Source organism: Caretta caretta, chromosome 1, assembly GCF_965140235.1.
Source record: "Caretta caretta isolate rCarCar2 chromosome 1, rCarCar1.hap1, whole genome shotgun sequence".
NCBI classification, from domain to species: Eukaryota; Metazoa; Chordata; order Testudines; family Cheloniidae; genus Caretta; species Caretta caretta.
The window spans coordinates 207,384,252-207,410,681 of record NC_134206.1 but is presented as its reverse complement, the minus strand read 5'-3'; the positions used below and the strand labels follow the sequence as shown (position 1 = coordinate 207,410,681).

Here is a 26,430-nt window from a genome sequence, read left to right as displayed (position 1 = left end):
AGTTACATACGTAAGACTTCAGAGTCCATACGTCAGGTTCTTAGCAGCATTGGTGAGACTGCTGACTTGAAAGACCCTCTGGAGCACATCCAAAGCTTGGATGGGTCATTCAGTCCTTTGTTCAAAGCTTCAGTTCATAGAGAAGTTGCTCCAGAGGTAAGAAGCAGGATTGAAGACAAAATGGAGAAGATGTCACTCTTGTAGAACATTATATCTCTTGCATGATCCTTTGCCATGTGGCTTGTACTTCCTTTGTCCCAAACACAAACTTACAGCACATGGGAGTCCCCTGTCCACCAGCATGTCCCTACATGTCCTGCTGACTCATAGGTGAAGCCCCTGTCTTCTCTCAATGCGTTCATTCTACAGCTGATTGCCATTAATGGGCCACTGAACTGGCTAAATAGTGCTGATGCCAATCTGACTGGGGGTGTCACCCAGAAACACAGCACAGGTTTGAGATACAGATATATCACACATATTTATAATGCACAATACAAAGATGATACAAACAAGATTATACTTGGCAAATCATAACTTTTCCATGGATACCTTAAACAGATTCATTGCAATTTTGTAATATTGGTATCAGCAATATTATAAATGGTCACCCATATTCCATCCAGCATCACAATATGTGAACTGGTGACATGCCAATCAGAAATATCACTGAGTGATGGATGGATGAGTTGGGTATAAAAAGTTATGTATATGTGCTGGAAATATGTTCTTAAAATGTGTTTTGGAGGCAATGAATAGATCAAACCTACCCTAGACAAAGGAATGTGGATTTTTCTGTCTGCACAGGCACAGGACAATGAAAGTATATTTACATATAAGGTAAACAAAGCAGCAAATAGCTTAGTAAGCACATCAGGGGGCCAGAGTCTGCACCCCCAGGACCTCTTCCTGGCTCCTGAGGCAGAGACAATGGGCTTTGGGAAATATAAGGGGAACAAAAAGTCGTTCTAGTTATCTGTCATCTTTCTAGAGGACAATAGCCTGGAACAGCACCCTCTGCCCTCTTGTTAACTTTATGAAAATGATAAACTGTTTTAGGCAAAGTTATAGCTTGCTAGAATTAAGTTTTAGGCACTAGGAAGCTTCCTATTTTTGTTTTGTATGTTCCCCTTCTCTCTCTCTTTTATTCTTGCCTGATATCACTTGCCTCCATAAAAGCGGCAGAGAGTCCTGTGGCACCTTATAGACTAACAGACGTATTAGAGCATCCGACGAAGTGGGTATTCACCCATGAAAGCTCATGCTCCAATATGTCTGTTAGTCTATAAGGTGCCACAGGACTCTTTGCCGCTTTTACAGATCCAGACGAACACGGCTACCCCTCTGATACTTGGATCCATGTTCTTTATTTATAAACGTATTCGTTTTCTAATACAAATCCATCTCAGTGCTGTTACATTGAATCCCTGTGTGATTCCTCCGTTAAACTAACAGGTTGGTGTGAGCTATGTCTCTTTGGAGGCAGCTAACTTAATTTCTGTGTGTCTAATGAGAGGGACTGGACACTGCAGGAGGATGTCTCTGGGGAACTGGGTTTACTGATTGATACCTGCAAGGCAAGGTTTTGACTGGCAGAGTCTTGAGGAGTTTTCTGGCAAGGCAGACAGACTGGAGTGTCAGGGAGCTGACACACAGTTTTGCAGCAGCAAAGCTCTCACCCGCTGAGCCACAGGAGTAACACAGTGGCTTACAGTTTGGGGTTCCCTGAGGAAAGCATCACAGAGCCAACAGAGGAATTCAAAGAGAGGGGTGACATGGTAAAAGCAATGGGCTAGGAAAATGCTCTTTGCAACAGCATACTGAGTAGAGATAAGTGAGGCAAGATGGCATTTGTCAAGGCTGGAGAGGAAGATGTCGCAATAATTGAAACACAAGATAATGAGAGCTTCAGCTATGTGATGGATAGGTAAGGCCATGACTTAAAAATATTATGCAAAAGGAATTGGCAAGGTTTAGACACAGCCTGCATGTTAGGATCAAAAGAGAAGTCCCATGCTAAAGTAACAGACCTGAGTGACAGGGAGGATGGTGGCCTTATCCACAGTGATTTTGAAAAGAGGAAGGTGGCAGACCTAGGGAGAAAAGATTAGTAACTCTGTATTGGCAGTGTTGAACTTAAGCTGGTGGCTAGACACTCAGGAGGAGATGTCAGAGAGACAGTCTGAGATTTTAGTTTGAACAGAAGGTGACAAGTCCAGAGGGGAGAGGTAAATTTGAGAGTCATCACTGTAGAGATGGTAGTTGAATTTGTGTTTGTGGATGAGATTACCCAGAAACAAGGTGTAGGGAGAAAAGAGACAGAAACCAGGAACAGATGCCTGTGGAACCTCCACAGAATGTTTAGGGCTTTTAAGGTCCAGTGCCGCATTGGAGGCAATAGAATGTTGTGTCATCCTGACGGGATGTGGCTGAAGCAGATAAGGAGTGCAGAAACTGCTGTGCTCGGTCATCTGTGAAGATGGGGCAGCATCCTCTGCACCTGGTCAGCTCTGTTTCTTCTCCTGAGATCTTACTTTATCCTCTCCCCTGCATAGGGTGAATGTGGAAGAAGAGAGTCCTTGAGCCATTGCCTGTCCCTGCACACTGGCACAGGGCCAGGCGTTATCTTACTACCGAGAGCAGCACCGATAGGCCAACAACCTAATTCAAAGGGAAAAGCAGAACTAAGCTGTGAAGGGGAATACAAATGTAGTACTGTACAGTGGTCAAGCAGGGTCTTGACGGTCAGAACTTCTGAGCTTTATTTCTGGCTTTACCACTGATCTGCTGTGGGATCTTGGGTAAATCACTTGGGTGTGGGTGCACAAAAGGAGTTAGGTGTTGTGACCCAGCCTCACAGCACCTAACTTTTAGGTGCCTAGAAAATCTGAGGAACAATTCCACGGTTCACAAAAACTGAGTTAAGTGCCTAGGCTCCCTGTATTACAGAGAGGCTTTTTAACAGGATATGTATCTTCCTTTACCACTTCTATCACCTCAAAGGGTCTTTCCCAAGAATTTTGCATTTTGTACCTTTTTACAGGGCTCAACATTAACACCAAGTCTCCTATTACAAAAGAGCATTTAGAACTATTTTTGTCACAATACACATTTTGTTTAGGTTGATTGTCTTTGAGGTTGGTTTGAACAATATCCATCATGTCTTTTAATGCCTTTGCACATATTCAGTTACGGATTCTTCTTTTATTTCAGTGTTTCCTTCTCAGGAGTCTCTGATGAGTTCTAGGAGTCCTCTCCCTTTCCTTCCCTATATGAGATTCTTGGGGTACCTTCCTGTAAGTAAATAACAGATACGGTTGTGACAGGATCCCCCCAGGATGCAGCCTGGGACTGTGGGACCACTGTGCCCCCCTAAATCTCTCCAGACTGGGCTGTCTTTCACAATGGCTTGCTACTGACCAGCAGCAAACCCCTCCTGGGGCTATTATCACTCAGCACAGCCTCATGTAGAGACCCAACACCCAGCTATATCGCATGAATGCTCCCAGAGCCACTCATGAATCACACAGAGAAAGGCATCAGCCAAATCCCCCCAGCTCCCAGCCTTGTACCTCAGAAATATACCATCTTGCACTGCTCAAGCAGAGCAGTGCAAATTTATTATTTGGTTCATCACTTCATCAATGGAAAGTGGATATACACCAGCCTTTGCAAACCTGAGCAGTTTTGCCACACACATCATGCAGACTCACTGGTAAAGATAAACAGTTAGACATATTTATTGACTACAAAAGATAGATTTAAAGTGATTATAAGCAATAGGCAAAACGTCAGAGTTAGTTACTAACAGAAATAAAATATAAGCACTCAGTCTAAACTTTCAACCCTATTAGACTGGGCAATGACTAAGTTTTTCTCACCCCACTGGATATTGTAGTTCATAGTACATAGATTTCACCCTTGAAATCTGGGCCAGTCCCCTCAGTTGGAGTCTTCAGAGTGTCCTTGTTGCTTGCAGGGTGGATGGTGAAGAAGAAAGGTCCAGCATGTGGCCACTGTGTTCTGTTTTATACCCTCAGTTCCATGTGCTTGGGGAGCACAAGTCCAGGCATGTCTGTGGGGCATTGCTGAGTCTCCAGGCAAGGTTGAGCAATTCCCCTGGTGGGGCCTCATGCAGGTGAATCATTCAATTGTAGCTCCCTTGCTGGACAATGGTTGTTGATGGGTTATTACCCTGCCCAGGTGTTGGGTGTCAACTCTCCTTGCTGTTGCCTCTGGGGAGCAACATCTGGCTGATTCCCCAACTTACAGCATGTTTAAGTGACAACCATACAACACAGTGCTCATAACTTCATATGCATTAAAGATATACATATTTAGATAGAACAGTGGGTTTCAGCAGTTCATAACCTTTCCCCTGATACTTCACATGGCATGCTTTATATGCAAGATCACAATTAAATATAAATGAGGAATATGGGGGTTACAGGACACTCCCCCAAGGTATAGAACGTCACAGTGGTAACAATTCATCCCAATTTTGGCCCCTTTTATTTGCATACATCCCCAGCATAGATTTAGGGTGCCATTGAATCTTTCCACCAAACCATTGGTTTCTGGGTGATATGGGGCAGTTTCAGTTGTTTCACTCCCACATAACTTCCATAGCTTGTTGAATAGCTGTGACATGAAATTTGACCCATGGTCAGATCAAATCTCCTTGGGAAATCCAACTCTGCTAACGAGAGTGAGAGTGGCTCTTGCTACAGTTGCTGCTTCAATATTAGAAAGAGCCACTGATTCAGGAAATCTAATGGCAAAATCCACCATCAAGATATATTTATTCTCTTGGAGGGAAATTGAGGAGGCACAACCAATCAGGAGGCCTCTGAGCAAGCCTACCAGATCAGTCCCAGCATGCAAGCTAGGCACTAAATGTCTATCTTCTCTGGGTTTTGAATCTCTCTGGGGCTTTTGCCGGAGATAGACACCCAGCCTCCTAAAGGGAAGCAGCAGTGTGCATGGTCAGAGGCAGAAACATAAGCGTCTAGGGAACTCTTTACTGCAAAAATTTAGGGGCTGAGTGAGATTAGGCACCTACAGGGCTCAGCAGGAGTTTTGTGAATCGCAGCAGAGCCTGGGACTTAGACACCTAAACCCAGACTTAGGTGTCTAAGACTGGGGTTTAAGCACCAGAGTACCTTTGTGAATCTAGGTTTTAGGCCTTGTCTTCGCTAAGAAAAAAAGATGCATTCTTAATTGGAGTTAACGCATGGTAACTAACCCGAGGTAAAACCCTAGCGAGGACAAGGCAGTAGTTATTTCACCTTGGCCTTTAGCTCTATTTGTACAAAAATGAATAAACAAGAGTGACTCGTGGCATCTGTGAACTTAGGGAAGTTAGTAGGTGGGAGCTAGAAAGCATTGGCAAATGGCCTGAGAACAATTAGTAAAAATGAGAGTATTGTAATACCAAGTGTTTTTCTAAATTGTACTGTAGCTTCCCCCTCTCACCTTGATTATAAAGTTTAAAGGCCCAATTGTCTGCCACCTACACACACAATTAAAATCCTAATATGTAATAAAAATGCTTTCACAGCTGGTTCAGAAATTTCTGTTAGTGTTGCTATTATCAGGAGAAGGCTCTTCACTTTGACTTGTTTTACTGCCATCTACCATGCTGCACTCAGATCAAAGTCTTGCCACCGGCTGGCATATTTTGTAGTCATAGAAACTGTTAGTTCCCTGTCCTCGCCTCTGTCTTGCCTTCTTCTTTTCTGTTTCTCTCCATTCTCCTGGTTGCCGTGTGAATTGCTCAGATCATAGGTGAGTGGCAGCAGAGTGACAGCAGAAAGAAGTCACCCCACTTTCCTCATTCACTAGCAGAGGGGTCCTCAGCCTTTTCCTTTCTGATGCTCTTCCCCCCACCCCAACATGCTATAAAAATGCCATCCCACCTGTGCCACAACAACTGTTTTTCAGTAAATTAAAAGCCAGGGCTGGCCTTAGGGGGTAGCAAGCAGAGCAACTGCCCAGGGCCCCAAGCCACAGGGTCGGAATATGAACAAGAGGCTGCTCAGCAGCTCTCCAACACCACTTTCTACAAGCCATTATCCTCTGATCCCACTGAGAGTTACCAAAAGAAACTACAGCATTTGCTCAAGAAACTCCCTGAAAAAGCACAAGATCAAATCCGCACAGACACACCCCTGGAACCTCGACCTGGGAAATTCTATCTACTACCCAAGATCCATAAACCTGGAAATCCTGGGCACCCCATCATCTCAGGCATTGGCACCCTGACAGCAGGATTGTCTGGCTATGTAGACTCTCTCCTCAGGCCCTATGCTACCAACACTCCCAGCTACCTTTGAGACACCACTGACTTTCTGAGGAAACTACAATCCATCGGTGCTCTTCCTGATAACACCATCCTGGCCACTATGGATGTAGAAGCCCTCTACACCAACATTCCACACAAAGATGGACTACAAGCCATCAAGAACACTATCCCCGATAATGTCACGGCTAACCTGGTGGCTGAACTTTGTGACTTTGTCCTTACCCATAACTATTTTACATTTGGGGACAATGTATACCTTCAAATCAGCGGCACTGCTATGGGTACCCGCATGGCCCCACAGTATGCCAACATTTTTATGGCTGACTTAGAACAACGCTTCCTCAGCTCTCGTCCCCTAACGCCCCTACTCTACTTGCGCTATATTGATGACATCTTCATCATCTGGACCCATGGAAAAGAAGCCCTTGAGGAATTCCACCATGATTTCAACAATTTCCATCCCACCATCAACCTCAGCCTGGTCCAGTCCACACAAGAGATCCACTTCCTGGACACTATAGTGCTAATAAACGATGGTCACATAAACACCACCTATACTGGAAACCTACTGACCGCTATTCCTACCTACATGCCTCCAGCTTTCACCCTGACCACACCACACGATCCATTGTCTACAGCCAAGCTCTGCGATACAACCGCATTCGCTCCAACCCCTCAGACAGAGACAAACACCTACAAGATCTCTATCAAGCATTCTTACAACTACAATACCCACCTGCAGAAGTGAAGAAACAGATTGATAGAGCCAGAAGAGTTCCCAGAAGTTACCTACTACAGGACAGGCCTAACAAAGAAAATAACAGAACGCCACTTGCCATTACCTTCAGCCCCCAACTAAAACCCCTCCAACGCATTATCAAGGATCTACAACCTATCCTGAAGGATGACTCAACACTCTCACAAATCTTGGGAGACAGGCCAGTCCTTGCCTACAGACAGCCCCCCAACCTGAAGCGAATACTCACCAGCAACCACATACCACACAACGGAACCACTAACCCAGGAACCTATCCTTGCAACAAAGCCCGTTGCCAACTGTGCCCACATATCTATTCAGGGGACACCATCAAAGGGCCTAATAACATCAGCCACACTATCAGAGGCTCATTCACCTGCACATCTACCAATGTGATATATGCCATCATGTGCCAGCAATGCCCCTCTGCCATGTACATTGGTCAAACTGGACAGTCTCTACGTAAAAGAATAAATGGACACAAATCAGACGTCAAGAATTATAACATTCAAAAACCAGTCAGAGAACACTTCAATCTCTCTGGTCACGCGATAACAGACATGAAAGTTGCGATGTTACAACAGAAAAACTTCAAAACCAGACTCCAGCAAGAGACTGCTGAATTGGAATTCATTTGCAAATTGGATACAATTAACTTAGGCTTGAATAGAGACTGGGAGTGGCTAAGTCATTATGCAAGGTAACCTATTTCCCCTTGTTTTTTCCTAACTCTCCCCCCCCCCCCCCGGTTTCTCAGACATTCTTGTTAAACCCTGGATTTGTGCTGGAAATGGCCCACCTTGATTATCATACACATTGTAAGGAGAGTGATCACTTTAGATAAGCTATTACCAGGAGGAGAGTGGGGTGGGGGAAGAGAAAACCTTTTGTAGTGATAAACACACATTTTTTCATGATTTGTGTGTATAAAAACATCCTCTGTATTTTCCACAGTATGCATCCGATGAAGTGAGCTGTAGCTCACGAAAGCTTATGCTCAAATAAATTGGTTAGTCTCTAAGGTGCCACAAGTACTCCTTTTCTTTTTGCGAATACAGAATAACACGGCTGTTACTCTGAAACCACAAAGCTAAGTTGCTCAGGCTTCAGCTTCAGCCCCAGGCAGCAGGGCTTGGGATTTGGCTTTCTGCCCTGGGCCCCAGTGAGTCTAACGCCAGCCCTGTTCTCTGATTTATTTTGGCAGACCCCCTGAAACCTGCTCACGGCCCCCCAGGCGGCCCCAGATTCCCTGATTGAGAACTGCTGCACTAGCATACTCCAATCCTGTTGACTGAAATGAGCCAGAGAGGCAGAAGTGATGCGTAACTGCTAATGAGGGGGTGGGGGGAGCAGAATTTAAAGATTCTGGGCCCCGTGTCCACCCCACACATTGCTTCTGGACCTAAAACAGGTTTTCACACTGCGGGATGCGCCCCCTTGGAGAGCACAGGGGACCAAGCAGCTCAGGCTAACCCCACACAGCAAGGCTCGGGAAGGGAGCGTCACCTCCACTCCTGACTCACTTCAGTTGCACCCCACCAACCCAGACAGGCTGGGTGGTCCACTGAGGTGAGTTGGGGGTGGAGGTGGTGCTCCCTCCCAGAGCCAAAGCTATTGCTAAATAGAAGGCAGAAATCAGAGGTGGGGGCATGCGACCACCATGGAGAGATGCGTGGGAGGCCTGAAGAGTCACATGGCCCTCCCCAATCACCAGGGGGGTGGGGGCAGCAAGGGCCCAGCAGCACCCAAGAATCAGAGCTTGAGTGTGGATTGTGATGAGTTCTGTACTGCTACAACTTCCACCTTTGGTGCAGGGAGGTTTTTTTTATAAACAGAGACAGGGTGATTAAGATAACAAAAGTCTTGTCATTATATTAAATTAAGGATCATTAGATGATCCTGAAAGCATTCCCAGGCACTCCAGTGAAAAGACAGGAAACAAGGGGTAGGAATAATGGTCCATTTTCAGAATGGAAAGAAGTAAATAGAGGTGGCCCCACGGATCAGTACTGGTCTGGGATCAGTGCTGTTCAACATATTCATAAATGTTCTGCAAAAAGGGGTAAACAGTGAGGTGGGAAAATTTGCAGATGATAAAAAAATTACTCAAGATAGTTAAGTCCAAAACAGACTGGAAAAGAATTACAAAGGGATCGTTCAAAATTGGGTGACTTGGCAAGAAAATGGCAGATGAAATTCAATGTTAAATGCAGAGTAATGCACATGGCAAAATATAATCCCAAGTATACATACAACATGTATAGCCTAAATGAACTGTTACCCATGAAGAAAGAGACCTTGGGCTCATTTTCAGTACCCTGGAAGCACTGTTTCCTCCATGCATCTGAAGAAGTGGGTTTTTACCCACGAAATTTTATGCCCAAATTAATCTGTTAATCTTTAAAGTGCCACCGGACTCCTCACTGTTTCCAGAGTACTGCAAATGTATAAGAATCCTTCTCACTGTGCCTGTATCATCCTGAACTCATTCTCCAGCTTCAGAAGACAAATTATCTACAGTCATCAATGGGACAGATGCAACTGAACAATGTAGCTGCCCTTAACGTGCAGGCCATGTCGGAGGGCATGTGCCTCCACCCTTAGCTGGTGTCTCTCCAACGTGTCGCTCCTCTGCAGAGAGGTGCAAGATGCACGGAACACAGATTCCAAACTAGAGTGGGTTAGTTAAAGGGAAGCTGGCATCACTTTGTAAGAAGGTGAGGATCAGAATGATTTATAGGCTAGTCCTGTTTTTTTTAGGGGCCCAGACGTCTAATGTGAATGTGCAGGAAGCTCAGATTCAGCTCCAGATTTCACAGCTTGATTATAAAGTTTAAAGGCCCAATTTTCTGCCACCTACAAACACAATTAAAATCCTAATATGTAATAAAAATGCTTTCACAGCTGGTTCAGAAATTTTTATAATGCATCGATTCCGAAGTCTCAGTCTGAACAACTCAGTCTTTGTGCACTTTAAATGTGGGTAGGACGTGACTTCACTAACAGGTTAGGACACATGACTGCTCTGTAAGGTAGGTATCATTTGCTTTCTGAAGAAGTGTGATGCCGTTTTACAGAAGGGTTAGGTGATTTACCTAAAATCATAAACTAATGCTAAGGCAGAAGCAGGCACAGAACTTAGGTTGCCTGTCACCTAGGCCACCATTTTGACCAATAAACCAGGCTTCCTCTCTATCTTTTTTAAAGATCATTTTACACTATGCTGGTGACAAGATACAAATGCGAACAAATGAGTTTTAGATAATCAAGGATCAAGGCTGAAAGGATGAGGAGAAAAATTGTACAACTATTTTTAAAATAATCGTTTCTCAAGTTTCTAAAGAAAAGTGGGTTGTGATCTGAGAGTGGGTGTCAGAGTTTGCAGTGTATTACAAAAATGTAGCTTCAACTTAACTGTGCATAAACTAGCATCTCTATACTTCACTATTCGAGTCAACCATCTTTAAAAGGCAATTCCGAAAACTTTAAATCTCCTGTTTGGAAGCTTTTCCTGGTATTCAGCCTACCTTTCTTAATTTCATCCCACTACTCCTAGTGACAGCCCATCTACATAATTCCTCTCCCTCCAGGGTGTTTATAGCCTGTTAGTTGTAGCCAGTTAGTTATCCAATTCCACCTTAGGATTTCATCCTGAAATCATTTCCTGTCAAAACTCACATTGAAGTTACAGGGAGCTTTCCTGTGTGCAGACTGCAGAAACAAGCCCCTAGTCACTGTTTGCCCATACTTCAGTATATTGTGCATATTTAGCTCTTTCACTCTTTACTAGTGAGCCGACCATTCCACCTCTCTAATAATTTCTCAAAAAGAAAAGGAGGACTTGTGGCACCTTAGAGACTAACCAATTTATTTGAGCATAAGCTTTCGTGAGCTACAGCTCACTTCATTGGATGCATTCAGTGGAAAATACAGTGAGGAGATTTATATACACACAGAACATGAAAAAATGGGTGTTTATCATACACACTGTAAGGAGAGTGATCACTTAAGATGAGCTATTACCAGCAGGAGAGTCGGGGGGGGGGGAAGGGGAGAGAAAACCTTTTGTAGTGATAATCAAGGTGGGCCATTTCCAGCAGTTAACAAGAACGTCTGAGGAACAGTGTGTGTGTGTGTGGGGGGGGGAATAAACATGGGGAAATAGTTTTACTTTGTGTAATGACTCAACCACTCCCAGTCTCTATTCAAGCCTAAATTAATTGTATCCAATTTGCAAATTACACAAAGTAAAACTATTTCCCCTTGTTTATTTCCCTCCCACACACACACACTGTTCCTCAGACGTTCTTGTTAACTGCTGGAAATGGCCCACCTTGATTATCACTACAAAAGAAAAGGAGTATTTGTGGCACCTTAGAGACTAACCAATTTATTTGAGCATAAGCTTTCGTGAGCTACAGCTCACTTCATCGGATGCATACTGTGGAAAGTGTAGAAGATCTTTTTATATACACACAAAGCATGAAAAAATACCTTTGTGTGTATATAAAAAGATCTTCTACGCTTTCCACAGTATGCATCCGATGAAGTGAGCTGTAGCTCACGAAAGCTTATGCTCAAATAAATTGGTTAGTCTCTATGGTGCCAGAAGTACTCCTTTTCTTTTTGCGAATACAGACTAACACGGCTGCTACTCTGAAACCTAATAATTTCTGTTGGTCTTCACTGAGCTCTCTCCAATTTGTCTACATCGGGGTGGCCAACCTGTAGCTCCGGAGCCACTTGCGGCTCTTCAGAAGTTAATATGCGGCTCCTTGTATATGCACCGACTCCGGGGCTGGAGCTACAGGTGCCAGCTTTCCAGCGTGCCAGGGGGTGCTCACTGCTCAGCCCCTGGCTCTGCCACAGGCCCTGCCCCCACTCCACCCCTTCCCACCCCCTCCCCTGAGCCTTCCGTGCCCTCGGTCCTCCCCCCACCCCAGAGCCTCCTGCATGCCACAAAAGAGCTGATCAGGAGGTGCGGGGAGGGAGGGGGAGGTGCTGATTGGCAGGGCTGCCAGTGGGCGGAAGGCGCTGGGAGCAGGGGGTGGAGCTGGTGGGGGGGCTGCTAACATATTACTGTGGCTCTTTGGCAATGTACATTGGTAAATTCTGGCTCCTTCTCAGATTCAGGTTGGCCACCCCTGGTCTACTGCAAAGTAGGGAAAAGGTAAGCAGAAGCGTAGTGTTAATTTTTGGGAGCAGACATTTTCTCTGGAATTCATTCGCTGCCAACCTGCTGTGATTCAGTGTTGAACGTTTCAAAGAACTCCTATGAGGAATACCTCTTGTGCTAGTCTTTAATCGTTCCAGTTCCCATATGGATCAATATAGCTGGAAGGTTTGTTCTGGTGCTTATTTCTACTCTTGTCTCCAGGAAACTACTAAACAAGCAAGATTCATCTTGGGTGGAAGTGGGGGCTCTTGTAAAATAGATTCTAGGCAATAAATTCAAATACCAAAGAGAAATATATTAGAGGAACATTAAGATTTAGATAGAAAACAATAAATACTTTGGTCAAAACATGCCCCTCAGTTACACATGAAAGTGATTGTATCTCCTCTTACTTCTGAGCACAAGACAGCCTAAAGCAAGTAATTAATGATACACCTCACTGTGCCTGCGTGTTGGAGGTCCATTTCATCCATCAGCAACTGAATATTTCTTTTGCTTTCACTTGATTTCTCACAGCATTTTAAGAGTAAATACTAATTTGCACTTTCTCAGCTCTTTCCTTGCAAGTGTAACAGATTCAGATCCTCTGTACAGAGGGGGACCTGTAATACACCAGTGGGTTACATACTTCCTCAGAGTCAACACCCCATTAAGATAGCCTGAAGCAGCTGTATGTGAGGTGTCTACACATTCAAGCCAGTGCTGCTACAAGCAGTTTACATTCAGTTCGTGTTCACAAGGTTTTTCTGCAACTAGTAAGATTAGAAACATATTTCAAAAGAATTAAAAACGAAAGCTTCACAATCAAATTTAAAATGTCCTCCTTTTTATAACCTTCTGGTTACTTGTTACTCCAGCTTATTCTCTTCCTTGCTCATCTCCACACATCACTGGCTGCCTCTCCGACTGAGACAGCCTCCCTATATCTTTCCTGACTCATCAACTATATGCAGATCTCACAGAAAGCATGTCTCATCTCCCTTGTCTGATATACCTTTCAAGTCATCCCTCCCTTTGTTATCTTAGTTACTGTTTAACTTTAAAAAGCATTTCAGGATATAGGTGGTTGTTTTTTTTTAAATCAAGGCCACTGAACAAAATGAGGTTGTATAGTAGCTACAGTGGAGATGATTCCACCACCTCTCCTGGCAACATCTACTGACAAATTGTTCTTAAATTTAAAAGCCAGATCCTCAGCTGGTTGTAAGTCCGTTAAGCTCTGTTGACTTCAGAATCTGGCCCATTATGTTTTCCCCAATTATTTAACCCACCCTTTGCTTGCTGTACCTTAAACCCATTCCATCCTGATTCCTTTATAGACATGTGTAACTCATCCATCAGGTGCCAATGGCAATAGCAAGGGCCAAGTTCAATTCATCTAGAGGTCTTTTCCTAAAATAAAGGAAACTATGGTTTCAGCCCATACCAAGAAGCATACTCCTAATTCTGGCTCTGGGTTCAAGACCTGGAGAGGGGTAGTTGTCCCTGGAACTGTGAGAAGGGTATACGGGAGAGAACTCAGCACACAGAGAAGGCTCTAGGGCTTAAAGAGAATGATCAATTGAATAGGCATCGTCTAGGTTTTTATTACTGTTTAACTCTATATTCTTTAACTGGCTCTGATTGTGCTTTTTTGACTTTTCCTATTGTGTGTTAAGCAATTATTCTATTAAGCTTCCTGTTACTATTATCCATTTCATTGCAAAGTAGCTGTTAAATATTTCAATTTTCTTACTAACATAATAAAACAACAAAATACTCGGCACTTCCCTGCAGTTTAAATGAAAAGATCTCCAATTTCTTTCTGAAGATTAAGTGATATAGTCTCAACACCACCTGTGTGTGGCAGGCAAGTTTCACTTTCACCGTTTCATAGATGGGGAAACTGAGGCACAGATAAGCTCAAGGGCTTGTTCAACATCAGTAACAGACTCAGCCACAGAGCTGGGATTAGAATCCAGATGACCCGAATATCAACAGTGGAACCAATAAAACCACAGTGCTGATGGAGTCAACTTCCTGGTAAGGTCCTGCAAAGCAACAGACACATCCCAACCCAAGAGTTACCTACTTCAGGAAGCACAGAATTACCAAAAGTGTATGGAGAAGAAGGTAGAGAGCCAAATGGAGAGATTGCTCCACCCTGGCTGACTGTCAGGGGAAGGAGCCACAGAAGTAGTACAAATGCTAATGTCTAAGGAGGCAAGTGTTATAGGACAGCAGGGGGCAATATTAACCTTTCTTCTGTCAACAGGAATACAATTGGAGTTATGTCACATGACCCTGAATGGAATCTAGGGCTGCAAGCACCTCAGCTATTTATAAATGGGAGTGCTCTCCAGGGAGGGAGGATGCAAGGATCTCCTATCATTGGAGAAGCCTATTAGGGTTTGCCATTGCACCTACTCTGAACTAGTGGGGTCTTTATACCACCAAAAGACATGTAAGGGGTTGTTAGAATCATAGAATATCAGAGTTGGAAGGGACCTCTGGAGGTCATCTAGTCCAACCCCCTGCCCAGAGCAGGACCAATCCCCAACTAAATCATCCCAGCCAGAGCTTTGTCAAACCTGACCTTAAAAACTTCTAAGGAAGGGGATTCCATCACCTCCCTAGGTAACGCATTCCAGTGTTTCATCACCCTCCTAGTGAAAAAATTTTTCCTAATAACCAACCTAAATCTTCCCCACTGCAACTTGAGACCATTACTCCTTGTCCTGTCACCTGCTACCACTGAGAATAGTCTAGATCCACCCTCTTTGGATCCACCTGTCAGGTAGTTAAAAGCAGCTATCAAATACCCCCTCATTCTTCTCTTCCGTAGACTAAACAATCCCAGCTCCCTCAGCCTCTCCTCATAAGTCATGTGTTCCAGACCCCTAATCATTTTTGTTGCCTTTCACTGGACTCTCTCCAATTTCTCCACATCCTTCTTGTAGTGTGGGGCCCAAAACTGGACACAGTACTCCAGATGAGGCCTCACCAATGTCGAATAGAGGGGAATGATCATGTCCCTCAATCTGCTGGCAATGCCCCTACTTATACACCCCAAAATGCCATTGGCCTTCTTGGCAACAAGGACACACTGTTGACTCATATCCAGCTTCTCGTCCACTGTCACCCCTAAGTCCTTCTCTGCAGAACTTCTGACTAGCTATTCGGACCCTAGTCTGTAGTGGTGCATTGGACTCTTCCGTCCTAAGTGCAGGACTCTGCACTTGTCCTTGTTGAACCTCATCAGATTTCTTTTGGCCCAATCCTCCAATTTGTCTAGGTCCCTCTGTATCCTATTGTGGAAGTATAACATTGTATAAGTATAAGGTTGTATAAGGGGACATGCTGGATACATTGTATTTGAGAGGGCATGCCAAAACATGTTACAAAGTATCTGAGGGAGCACACGTAGGGACAGTTAGCTTTTGAATGGAGAAGCAATTACGATAGAGCCAGCACGTCTAAGAAGCAGGCATCAGAATGGAAGGTGTGAAGGGCAATTAGTTAAGTTAACTGGAAGCTGTTAAAGGAGATTGTTAAGGGTGGCAGGTAATTGAAGATACGTGACTGGTCTCAGGGATCTCGAAGGGTGGTGACTAAAATCTTTTTCTTCTTTTGTCTGTAACTTCTCTGTAACTTGTTCTCCAGCAAGCTGTATAAATTAAGAGACACAATTCCCACTCGGGGGACTCACTTCTAAATGTATTAGCAGAGAAGCTTTGCTAATAAAACAGAGTGGTCTGATAAATTGTGAGTCTGAGTCAAACTTTGACACTATCCCTACCCTCCAGTGTATCTACCACTCCTCCCAGTTTAGTGTCATCCGCAAACTTGCTGAGGGTGCAATCCACACCATCCTCCAGATCATTAATGAAGATATTGAACAAAACCGGCCCCAGGACTGACCCTTGGGGCACTCCGCTAGATACTGGCTGCCAACTAGACATGGAGCCATTGATCACTACCCATTGAGCCCGACAATCTAGCCAGCTTTCTATCCACCTTGTAGTGCATCCATCTAGCCCATACTTCTTTAACTTGCTGTCAAGAATACTGTGGGAGACCGTGTCAAAAGCTTTGCTAAAGTCAAGGAACAACACATCCACTGCTTCCCTTCATCCACAGAACCATCTCATCATAGAAGGCAATTAGATTAGTCAGGCATGACTTTCCCTTCGTGAATCCATGCTGACTGTTCCTGATCACTTTCCTCTCGTCTAAATGCTTCAGTGTTCCCTGGCCTCAGTTTCTCACAGCTAATGGGTGTCTGCTGAGGGTCCATCACAAGTGGTACAATTCCTATGCCTCCACAGGTGTGGCACTCTTTAGATGTGGCATTTCATCATCCTAATTCTCTGCTTTCCACAGCCCATAGACTAAGGCCATAGGCAGCAGAGCATAAATTACAGCAGCTGCCCTTCAATATGGGAAACACAAAGGAGACTTAAAGCACCCCCCGCCCCCCCATGAATGGAAGGCTCTAGGACCTCTGCTTCTCATGTGAAGCACTAGCACTGCCGTTGTATATGTCATGCACTTCTGGCCTCATTTCATAACCCCGCCTTTACTAAGGGCAGACTTTGCGAGGAACGATCCTGGAGTTTCTTCTGGCTCTTCTTGTCAGTTACAATAACACTGTAGAGCAGAAAGTCTCCCCACTCTAAGAAAAGACCTAGCCTTTAGCTCTTTGTGTTGAGATCAGACTACAGCCCCTCTCCAGAGAGAGCCTTGTCAAGAATTTATGGCAACACTGCTGCACTGCCTGCTGACGACTGACATTTAGTGTTCTTTGTAAAGCCCCAGCTTCTGGAGCCATGTAATTACAGGAGAGTCTCAGTTTTCATTTTTTTAAAGTATGTTTCTAGCCATTATGGTTTTGGAGAACAGCTTGCATACAAGATCCAAGAGTAAACTAAAGGATAAGGAACCAGAAGGCAAATTAAAATAGCCCAAAAAATTTAAAATCTCCTGACTTTTATGCCAATCTTGTGACTTTGTTGAGGCCTGACTTGTGATTTTTGAACATCTGGGACTGGCGCTATCGTAGGCATCTGGGAAATGTCTTTAGTCCTGTTTATAACATAAAGACAGCGCTGGTTACTACCACGCCCCCAATATTAGCAACATTGAGTTTAAAAAAAAACCAAAACACTGACCTGCAGCAGCTTTCCTAGTCTTCTGTTATAGGGCAGCAGCAGTTCCCCTAAAAGTGCAACAAAAGTCCTATAAATTATTCAGGATCAACAGGTACAAACAGGATTTGAGGCAAAGGGATACACAGATAATACTAATATTTAGCCATTATATAGGACTTTTCATCAGTAGATCTCAATGCGTTTTACAAAGGAGGTCAGTAGCATTGTCCCCATTTTACAGATGGGGAAATTGAGGCACAGAGAGGAGAAGAAACTGATCCAAGGTCACCCAGCAGGCCAGTAACTGAACTCAGATCTCCTGATTCCTAGTCTAGTGGCCTACCTATGAGACTAGAGTACCGGCAACTATAGCCAACAAATGTAGGAGTTATGGGCATTTCAAACCAGACCTCAACCCCGCAAGAGGTGCAGGAGCTCAGAAGAGAGGTGCATTGGCTGTGCAGCGGGTGAAGAAGCTTGCTGTATGCCTGACTGGATCATGCCTAGCAGTAGCTATTGATATTAGTCTCACATCGCGATGAGCAGGATGAATTCACTCAAATAGAAAACAAAATAAGTCAGTTGTAAATGTTAATGGAGACTTAGGGCTAACAACAGTATCCAGCTAGCAGAAGATAATGCTGCTATATCCACAAGCACTTTCACACATCCCGATATCTACATCTCTGTGCTCAACACAATAGTGAACAAAAGAGCCAAACAAGGAATGTGGATTAAAGGCCCAACAGGGAGGGAAGGAATGGCCCAGAGGCAGGTACTAAGGTTGAAACAGAAAAAGAAAAAAAAAATCCATGTTTCTCACAGAAAGTTGAACAATAATCCTATACCATTTGACATATTGAACAGATAGTTTCAAGCCATTTAAAGATGTAATCAGAGTCCCTGCAATAACAGCACTGCTGTGGCTGGGTGCTTCCCCTGCATTTTGTTCAGCACAGCTTTCCTGCCTCAGCAAAGCCAGCCAGAGCCGTACAGCTGAGCAGATGCCTCTTTAAACCAGCTGTGCCCACTCAGATACTTCTCCCACCCCCCACCCTCACCCCCGGTTACCGCCCATACACCCAATAAATCACAGAAACAAGAGTCTGACTCTTCAGGATCACAGGACAAATCATCAAGCCCAAAGATGAAATTTCCTGCCTCTCTTAGCCTCCCATGCAGCTAAAGGCTTAACTGGGCTACTCTCAAGATTCCCCAATGTTACCACCACATTTACCCACCCACCCACAAAAATCCAAGAATGACAAAAAGTTTTGGATAGTTTTAAAAACTAGTCAGGGGTCTCTTCTCAGAAAGAACAAATCTCAAATGATATTGGCATGCATGGGGGATTCTTCTGCCCTGCCACCCTTTGAAAGAGTTAGCAAACACTGTCAGTGACCGAGAAACAAAATCCTAAAAACATGTTCCCCCCACCCAACTATGTTATTCCAGTCACTATCAGCATAATTAAAAACCCTCACAGTCAAAACCCTGGCTTCCTTGCAGGCCTTGCTTATCTGTAAAAAACAATCCTGATCTGCTTTATCTAAGTGACCTGGAGCAACATCCAGTAATCACCCATCTTCCTTGGTTGTCCTTAAAATCTACCTGACATCATTTCTCTCTGTGAACTCAGTTTGATATACTTTTCTACTCTCTTCTGCAACGAGACTTGTTCTACAATGTAAGGGTACCTCTTATACTTTTCCCCATCCTGATTGCTGTGTTCTTCTCTATATCTCATCACTAAACAGGGGAACATGGATCAGTGTTCATGTCAGTACCTGGGCTGGGCCAGGGAGGCTCATGATCCAACCAGCAGACCAAATCTGGTGATGAATCCTGGTCACGTACCACCTGAGGCACGTTACACATATGCTAAGAAGATCACTAACCAGCAGAAAGGGGCCAAACCTAACCCTCAGATCCAAACACCCCTGGTCTCTGAGGACTAAGCAGGGTTTCAGAGTAACAGCCGTGTAAGTCTGTATTCGCAAAAAGAAAAGGAGTACTTGTGGCACCTTAGAGACTAACCAATTTATTTGAGCATAAGCTTTCGTGAGCTACAGCTCACTTCATCGGATGCATGAAGTGAGCTGTAGCTCACGAAAGCTTATGCTCAAATAAATTGGTTAGTCTCTAAGGTGCCACAAGTACTCCTTTTCTTTAAGCAGGGTTTGGAATCTGAGTTTCACATTTGACCATTGTCTCTACTATGGACTGAACCGAAACTCCAGATCCAGAAGCACATGAATTTCAGAGGAGATTATGACAGGTTTCAGAGTAACAGCCGGGCTCAACGGGTAGTGATCAATGGCTCCATGTCTAGTTGGCAGCCGGTATCAAGTGGAGTGCCCCAAGGGTCGGTCCTGGGGCCGGTTTTGTTCAATATCTTCATAAATGATCTGGAGGATGGTGTGGATTGCACTCTCAGCAAATTTGCGGATGATACTAAACTGGGAGGAGTGGTAGATACGCTGGAGGGGAGGGATAGGATACAGAAGCACCTAGACAAATTAGAGGATTGGGCCAAAAGAAATCTGATGAGGTTCAATAAGGATAAGTGCAGGGTCCTGCACTTAGGATGGAAGAATCCAATGCACCGCTACAGACTAGGGACCGAATGGCTAGGCAGCAGTTCTGCGGAAAAGGACCTAGGGGTGACAGTGGACGAGAAGCTGGATATGAGTCAGCAGTGTGCCCTTGTTGCCAAGAAGGCCAATGGCATTTTGGGATGTATAAGTAGGGGCATAGCGAGCAGATCGAGGGATGTGATCATTCCCCTCTATTCGACATTGGTGAGGCCTCATCTGGAGTACTGTGTCCAGTTTTGGGCCCCACACTACAAGAAGGATGTGGATAAATTGGAGAGAGTCCAGCGAAGGGCAACAAAAATGATTAGGGGTCTAGAACACATGACTTATGAGGAGAGGCTGAGGGAGCTGGGATTGTTTAGCCTGCAGAAGAGAAGAATGAGGGGGGATTTGATAGCTGCTTTCAACTACCTGAAAGGGGGTTCCAAAGAGGATGGCTCTAGACTGTTCTCAATGGTAGCAGATGACAGAACGAGGAGTAATGGTCTCAAAGTTGCAGTGGGGGAGGTTTAGATTGGATATTAGGAAAAACTTTTTCACTAAGAGGGTGGTGAAACACTGGAATGCGTTACCTAGGGAGGTCAGGTCAGGCTTGACAAAGCCCTGGCTGGGATGATTTAACTGGGAATTGGTCCTGCTTCGAGCAGGGGGTTGGACTAGATGACCTTCTGGGGTCCCTTCCAACCCTGATATTCTATGATTCTATGATTCTATTCGCAAAAAGAAAAGGAGTACTTGTGGCACCTTAGAGACTAACCAATTTATTTGAGCATAAATAAATAAATGCTCAAATAAATTGGTTAGTCTCTAAGGTGCCACAAGTACTCCTTTTCTTTTAGAGGAGATTATGAATCTGAACCAGGAACAGGATAGATTCATGCCTATCCCATACCTACACCTATTTCTACAGAGGTGGCTGATTATTAAGGGCTGATGGACCTTGTGTCCCACTCATAATAACCAAGCCATCAGCCACATTATACAGATTCTGAGCCCAGTCTGCACTCAGGGCAGGACTGGCACTGAGGAAAGATGGCTTTGTGCCCCAGGAACACAGGTACCCATATCTCCCACTGGCTATCATAGAGTTTAAGGCCAGAAGAGACCGCCAGATCCTCTAGTCTGACCTCCTGTCTAACACAGGCCACTGACACAACTCAGCCACCTGCACACTAAACACAACAATTAGAGCAAAGTATTACAGCCCTCAGGAGACTAAGCTATAGTGTGTCTCAGGGAGAGAATAGGAGGGACGGAGGTGCACCACTGCCTAAGGCCCTGCATTGGCAGGGAAATAAGTAAGTGAGATACACCCAGATGATCCTGGCAAGCGACCAACATCCTGTGCTGCGGAGGAAAGCGAAACCCCCTCAAGGTCACTGCCAAGCTGACCTGGCCATCAGTTAGAACTTGGGAAATTCAAATGTAAATCCTCTAAGTTAAAATATCTTACATTTCTATATCCTCTAACCAGCCCACCAAATTTGTATGCCACCCCTTTCCTGTCCCTTTCCCTTCCCTGCCCTGTTACTGACTTAGGAGTAGACTTTCAAAGCTCATTTATAAATGATGGAAGATTGAGTAAATGAAAACAAAAGAGGTTGGAGCTGTGGGGAATGTGCTGTCAATAGATCTACTTGAGGAGACGGTAAATTCTCATGTCCTTGTATGAAGGACTTACCCTGACAACTGTTTTCCACTGATCCCACATTGCTTAACAGTCACCAGGAACTTCACTTCCCCTCAACCATCTAAGGGCTTGTCTAAGGACATGCAGAAAAGTTAATTCAAGGTGTGAATTTAAAGTGGATTAGTTACAACCAATTAAACTATGTGTTGACACTCTTATTCAGAATTAAAGTGGCTTTAATATAGTTTAATTTAATTAACTAAGCTAAAACAAAATTAAGGTCATTTTAATTCCTAGTGAGTGTCCACACAGGGTTTGTCTATATGAACACTTACTTCACGTGGCAACCTGGGGTGTAAAACTACCCCACACTAGCCTGCCACACATCAAAAGGTCTGTAGTGCACTTTGATTTACACTGCTTCAAAAGAGAAGTAGATAGAACCATAGATAGATAGAATTAAGGAACTTTTGGTGCATGGCAGCATAGTCCACATGGACATTTAGTGTGCAGCAGGCTAGTGTGGAGTAGATTTACACCCCAGATTGCTGTGAACTATGTGTTCTTTTAGATGGGCCCTTAGTCTCTTCTGCCCAGATCCTCAAAGATATTTAGGAACCTAACTCCCATTGAAATTGTCTGAGATTGCATTGTTCAAGCTATATAAGTCCAATTAGACAGGACTTCTTGATGGTGGCTGAAACATTTTGTGCAGACGTATTGATTTTCATGACTTTTTTTTTTTACAAGAAGTTTTGTGGCCCAGGATGGACTCTCTGGAGAGAAAAAGGCCCAAATACAAAACTGCATCTCTTCGATCTGAAAATGGATGTTTTGATTGATGCCTTTTGAGAAAACATTAGAAAGGTTTTATTTTCATTCCAGTACAGAACAAAAACAAATTCTGAAACTCTAAAGTTGTTGCAAAACAGAATTGTTGTTCTCTGTCCAGCTCTGCTCCTTAGCCTCTGTTGGAGTCCAGATGGCAGTCTCAGGTGAGGGCTGGTCCTTATTGGACAGAATGCTGAGGATGATGTATGGGTGTCCACCAGAACCTCCGGGTGCCTCCCTCATGTTTGGTCTCCTCTTGGTTTTTGCGGTGAGGCTCAGCTCAACACTTGCTTTATATCTGTGGCTTGGTCTACTGGTGGCTTCCAGATCCTTTCTTCTTAGTCTTCCCACATGAAAATCTATTCTGGCTTGCTGAGCTGTAAATAAGAAAGTTTAACACATTTGCACTTAACAGAATGACCCCTCTCACATATACGCCAACATTCCACTCTCCCTGGGGGTGCTCAACCCCCGCTGTGCCCCAGGCCCTACCCCCACTCCACCCCTTCCCCCAAGGCCCCACCCCAATCCCACCTCTTCCTGCCCCCATTCCGCCTCCTCCCCCCGAGTGCGCCCCATCCTCACTTTTCCCCCTCTTCCCCCCAGCACCTCCTGCATGCTGCTGAACAACTGATCTTCAGCAGGTGGGAGGCTCTGATTGACAGGGCTGCCAGCAGTCAGCAGGACTGGGAGGGAGGGGGAGGAGCTGATCAATGGGGCTGCTGATGGGTGCTGAGCACCCAGGTGTAGTACTGGCTCCAATCTCAGGATCCCTGGGAGGCCAAGAAAAGAAAAGGAAAGAACACTGTAACTGCAGATAAGGTCCAAAGTGAGAAATGGCTCAAGAAGCTACAAGATTGATCAGGAGTCAGTTTTAACATGAAATAAAGTGGAAACCAGGTTTGGGATCTCATTTTACAACCCAGCTGTCACTTAGTAGCACATATTCATATGTCCGGTCTTGTTCAGACAGGTACATGCACACCTGGTATGTCATAACCAGAAAATAATTACATGTTTAAAAAAGGTTTCAAGCCTGTTATTACTTTCTCTTTACTGGGTCTGCATTGTCTGACATTAATTTTTTCTCCCTGTATCTGGCAAGCTCCTCTAAGATGTTCACTTAAAAGAAATGCGCTAACTCTGCTCAAGCTAGTGCACTAAAAATAGCAGTGTCGCACGACAGCACAGGCTAGCCAGAGTACAGTACTGCTTGACCCGCAGGGGTACGTAGGCGGACGGCTTGGCCTGTGCCGCCGTGGCCACGCTGCTATTTGTAGTGCACCAGCTCAAGCAGAACCAGCACATTTGTCTACCTGTGCTGGGACGCTCCCTGCCCAGCTGGTATGTAGACACACTCCAAGACAGAGGTTTGCAAACCTTTCTTATTGAGGACCCCCTTCCAGATCTACCAGCTGCCCATGCACCCCTCCCCTTCTCATCACTGATACTCTGTGTTCTTCTTAACGCTACCGGTCTTCAACCATCTGTCCATATTTCACTGTGACGTACAGATATAGTTATAGAGCAACATATACAACCAGAAAAACCAAAAACCTTGACTAAGTTCTGAGCTCAGTTAGACTGGACAGTTGTTGGAGGTGAGGCTCTGTATGTCAGCGTCTCTGTGTTCTCACCAAAATTTAAAAACGTCACGGCTTCTCTAGGTATCTTTCCCCATTTTCTTTTAAATCAGCTTCTCTCTCTACAGAAAATACTTTTTCCAAAGATTTTCCCCTCACCCACCCTCTTCCTCTACTTCTCAATGTATATAGCCTGAAAATCTCTGCTCCACTCCCACTCTGTGAAAGGCACTAGAACTAGGATACGGCTGCTTTGTGCTGCTCCAAGTTGCAGAGGGTACCTAATAATAAGTATATAGCACTTCATGAGTGTGCAAGTATTGACTAATTAATCATCCCAGCCCTGTATGAGGTAGGTAAGTATTGTTTTACTCATGTCCCAAATGGGTAAACTGAGGTACTGAGACACTAAGCAACTTGTTCAAGGTCCCTACGTGAGCAGGTATTGGTACCATGCAGCAAGCTGCAGGTTACTTCCAGCTGTGAAACTCCAGCCTGCATATTACAGACAGGGGGAATAACCCTTTAGAGAGGCAGCTCCAGTCTAGGGCCCCTAACATAAATGATACAGATGGAGAACAAACAGTGAGATGATACAGGATGGGAGCCATTGGCAGCTCTGTTACTGGAGAAGTCTGGCTGTGGTGTATGAGCCTCCTGGATATCTATAGGCCACATGGGCTGACGGCCACCATTGGTGCCTTGTGATAGACTAATAATGGCTGGAATTTTTTCCTTGGGATACGGGCTAGTTAGATCATTTATTGACTACACACTAGGGGCAGATCACTTCCTCTCCTGAGAGCACAGTGAATTGCCTGGTTTGTGATGAGGCGGGGGTAAGGGTGAGGCTATCTCACTGTCACCACCAGGGCATTTCAGCCCCCATCACTGCTCTCCACATTGCACACAGAGGACAATTAAATTACACTGCTGTTTCTCCTTCATTCTGATTCAATTAAAAGAGGAATTAATGAGGGCAGCGGAAGAGGCTTTTTTCCAGGCCAGCATGAAAGCCGAAGCCAGAGCAACTGGCTCTTCGAGAATTCTTGAAAAAATTAGATCCTTGACAGAATGCTTCCGTGAGAGAGGAAAAGAAACAGAGGAGAGAATTACTGCTAGAAATGAAACACACGTGCACACACAGGCCTGCTACCAGGAGGGAGTTTGGCACTGATATGTCTGTACTGATATAGCTCTACTGGTTTAAAGCCCCAGTGTAGATGCCCTGCACCAGTGTAAAATGGTGCCACTTGCCTTTAATGGGACTACTCATGGCATAATATGTTACTCGATATAAGTAAAGGTACCAGAATCTGGCCCATAGTCCTTATGCAGCTTTACACAGTGCACATGTGAATTTCTGACTAGACAAATAGAATCCTGAAGGTAGTAGTCTGTCACTCGTTATTAAGGACTCATTCCTGCCAGGTGCTGCCTGCACTCACTGCCTCTCCAGAGTGCTTCAGCTCCTCACAAGATCAGGTCCTATGAGTCCAAGAGATAACCAGTTACTCAAATATCCTTTAGATGACTCCATAAATAAACCACAGGTGTCCTGGCCACACCAGCAGAACTCTGGCCTGGAAAGAGCAAAAGTTAGCATGATGACACATTGTCACACTTTCTTGGAAATGGAGGTATGTATGTATGATCCAAACTGTAAACCATGCTCCCTGGGGCCCATTTTCAATATCCTGCTTAAAAAGAAGGAAAGGTGATAGGCTAACGCCTGTCTGAAAACAGAATTAAGATGCTTTGGGTTCCTTGTTTGGGAAGTGCAACCTTAACTCTGCTTTCCTGGGTATCTCACACTGGTGGGGCGGCTTTTTTATAGTCTAATACTCTTGAAAGTTCATAAGCGCTCAGACCACTGAGATGTGCCTGAATGTTGAGCTTCATGTTTACTAATTTCTGTGGGTGGGACAGTCGCTCCAGATGGCAAATCACATAACATACGAGTCTTTGTTATTTCCCTACAGAAATGGGGAACAGCGAGCCCGGGCAACAGTGATGTTTTTCAGGAACTTCCAGCCCACGAATTTCTCACTAAAGCCGAGCCTGTGCGCAGATGTTAGCACAGCCAGTCAGTCTAGACCTTCAATAGAGCAATGAGGCTGGAGATCTGGGAAAGCTAGCACAGAGCAAAAGAAACAGGTCAAAAGCCTAACACGGCAGGAAAATTTCTAGAGCAGGAGGGTGAGAAAATTCGGAGACAGACAGAAAATGGATCCAGAAACCAGAGAAGCTGGATCAACAACTAGTAAAGCCATGAAATGTGAGAAATGCCAGACCAGTAATCTGTAAAGAAAAGGGAGAAAACTGCATTTAACTCCTGCTGGAGTTACATACCTGCACTGCACTCATGCGCTGACTGTTATAAAGGGAGTCCTAATCTAATACAATTATTCAGTACACAGTAT

At 44.6% G+C, this 26,430-nt stretch overlaps 1 long non-coding RNA gene across 1 annotated transcript in view; it reads right to left on the bottom strand.

Moving 5' to 3' along the window:
• Nucleotides 1-22,200: 22,200 nt before the first annotated feature.
• Nucleotides 22,201-26,430, bottom strand: part of LOC125630219 (uncharacterized) — a 30,884-nt gene continuing 26,654 nt past the window's right edge. Inside the window, exon 3 of the long non-coding RNA XR_012666512.1 lies at nt 22,201-22,801. This is a non-coding gene — a long non-coding RNA (uncharacterized LOC125630219). The remainder of the gene's footprint in view (nt 22,802-26,430) is intronic.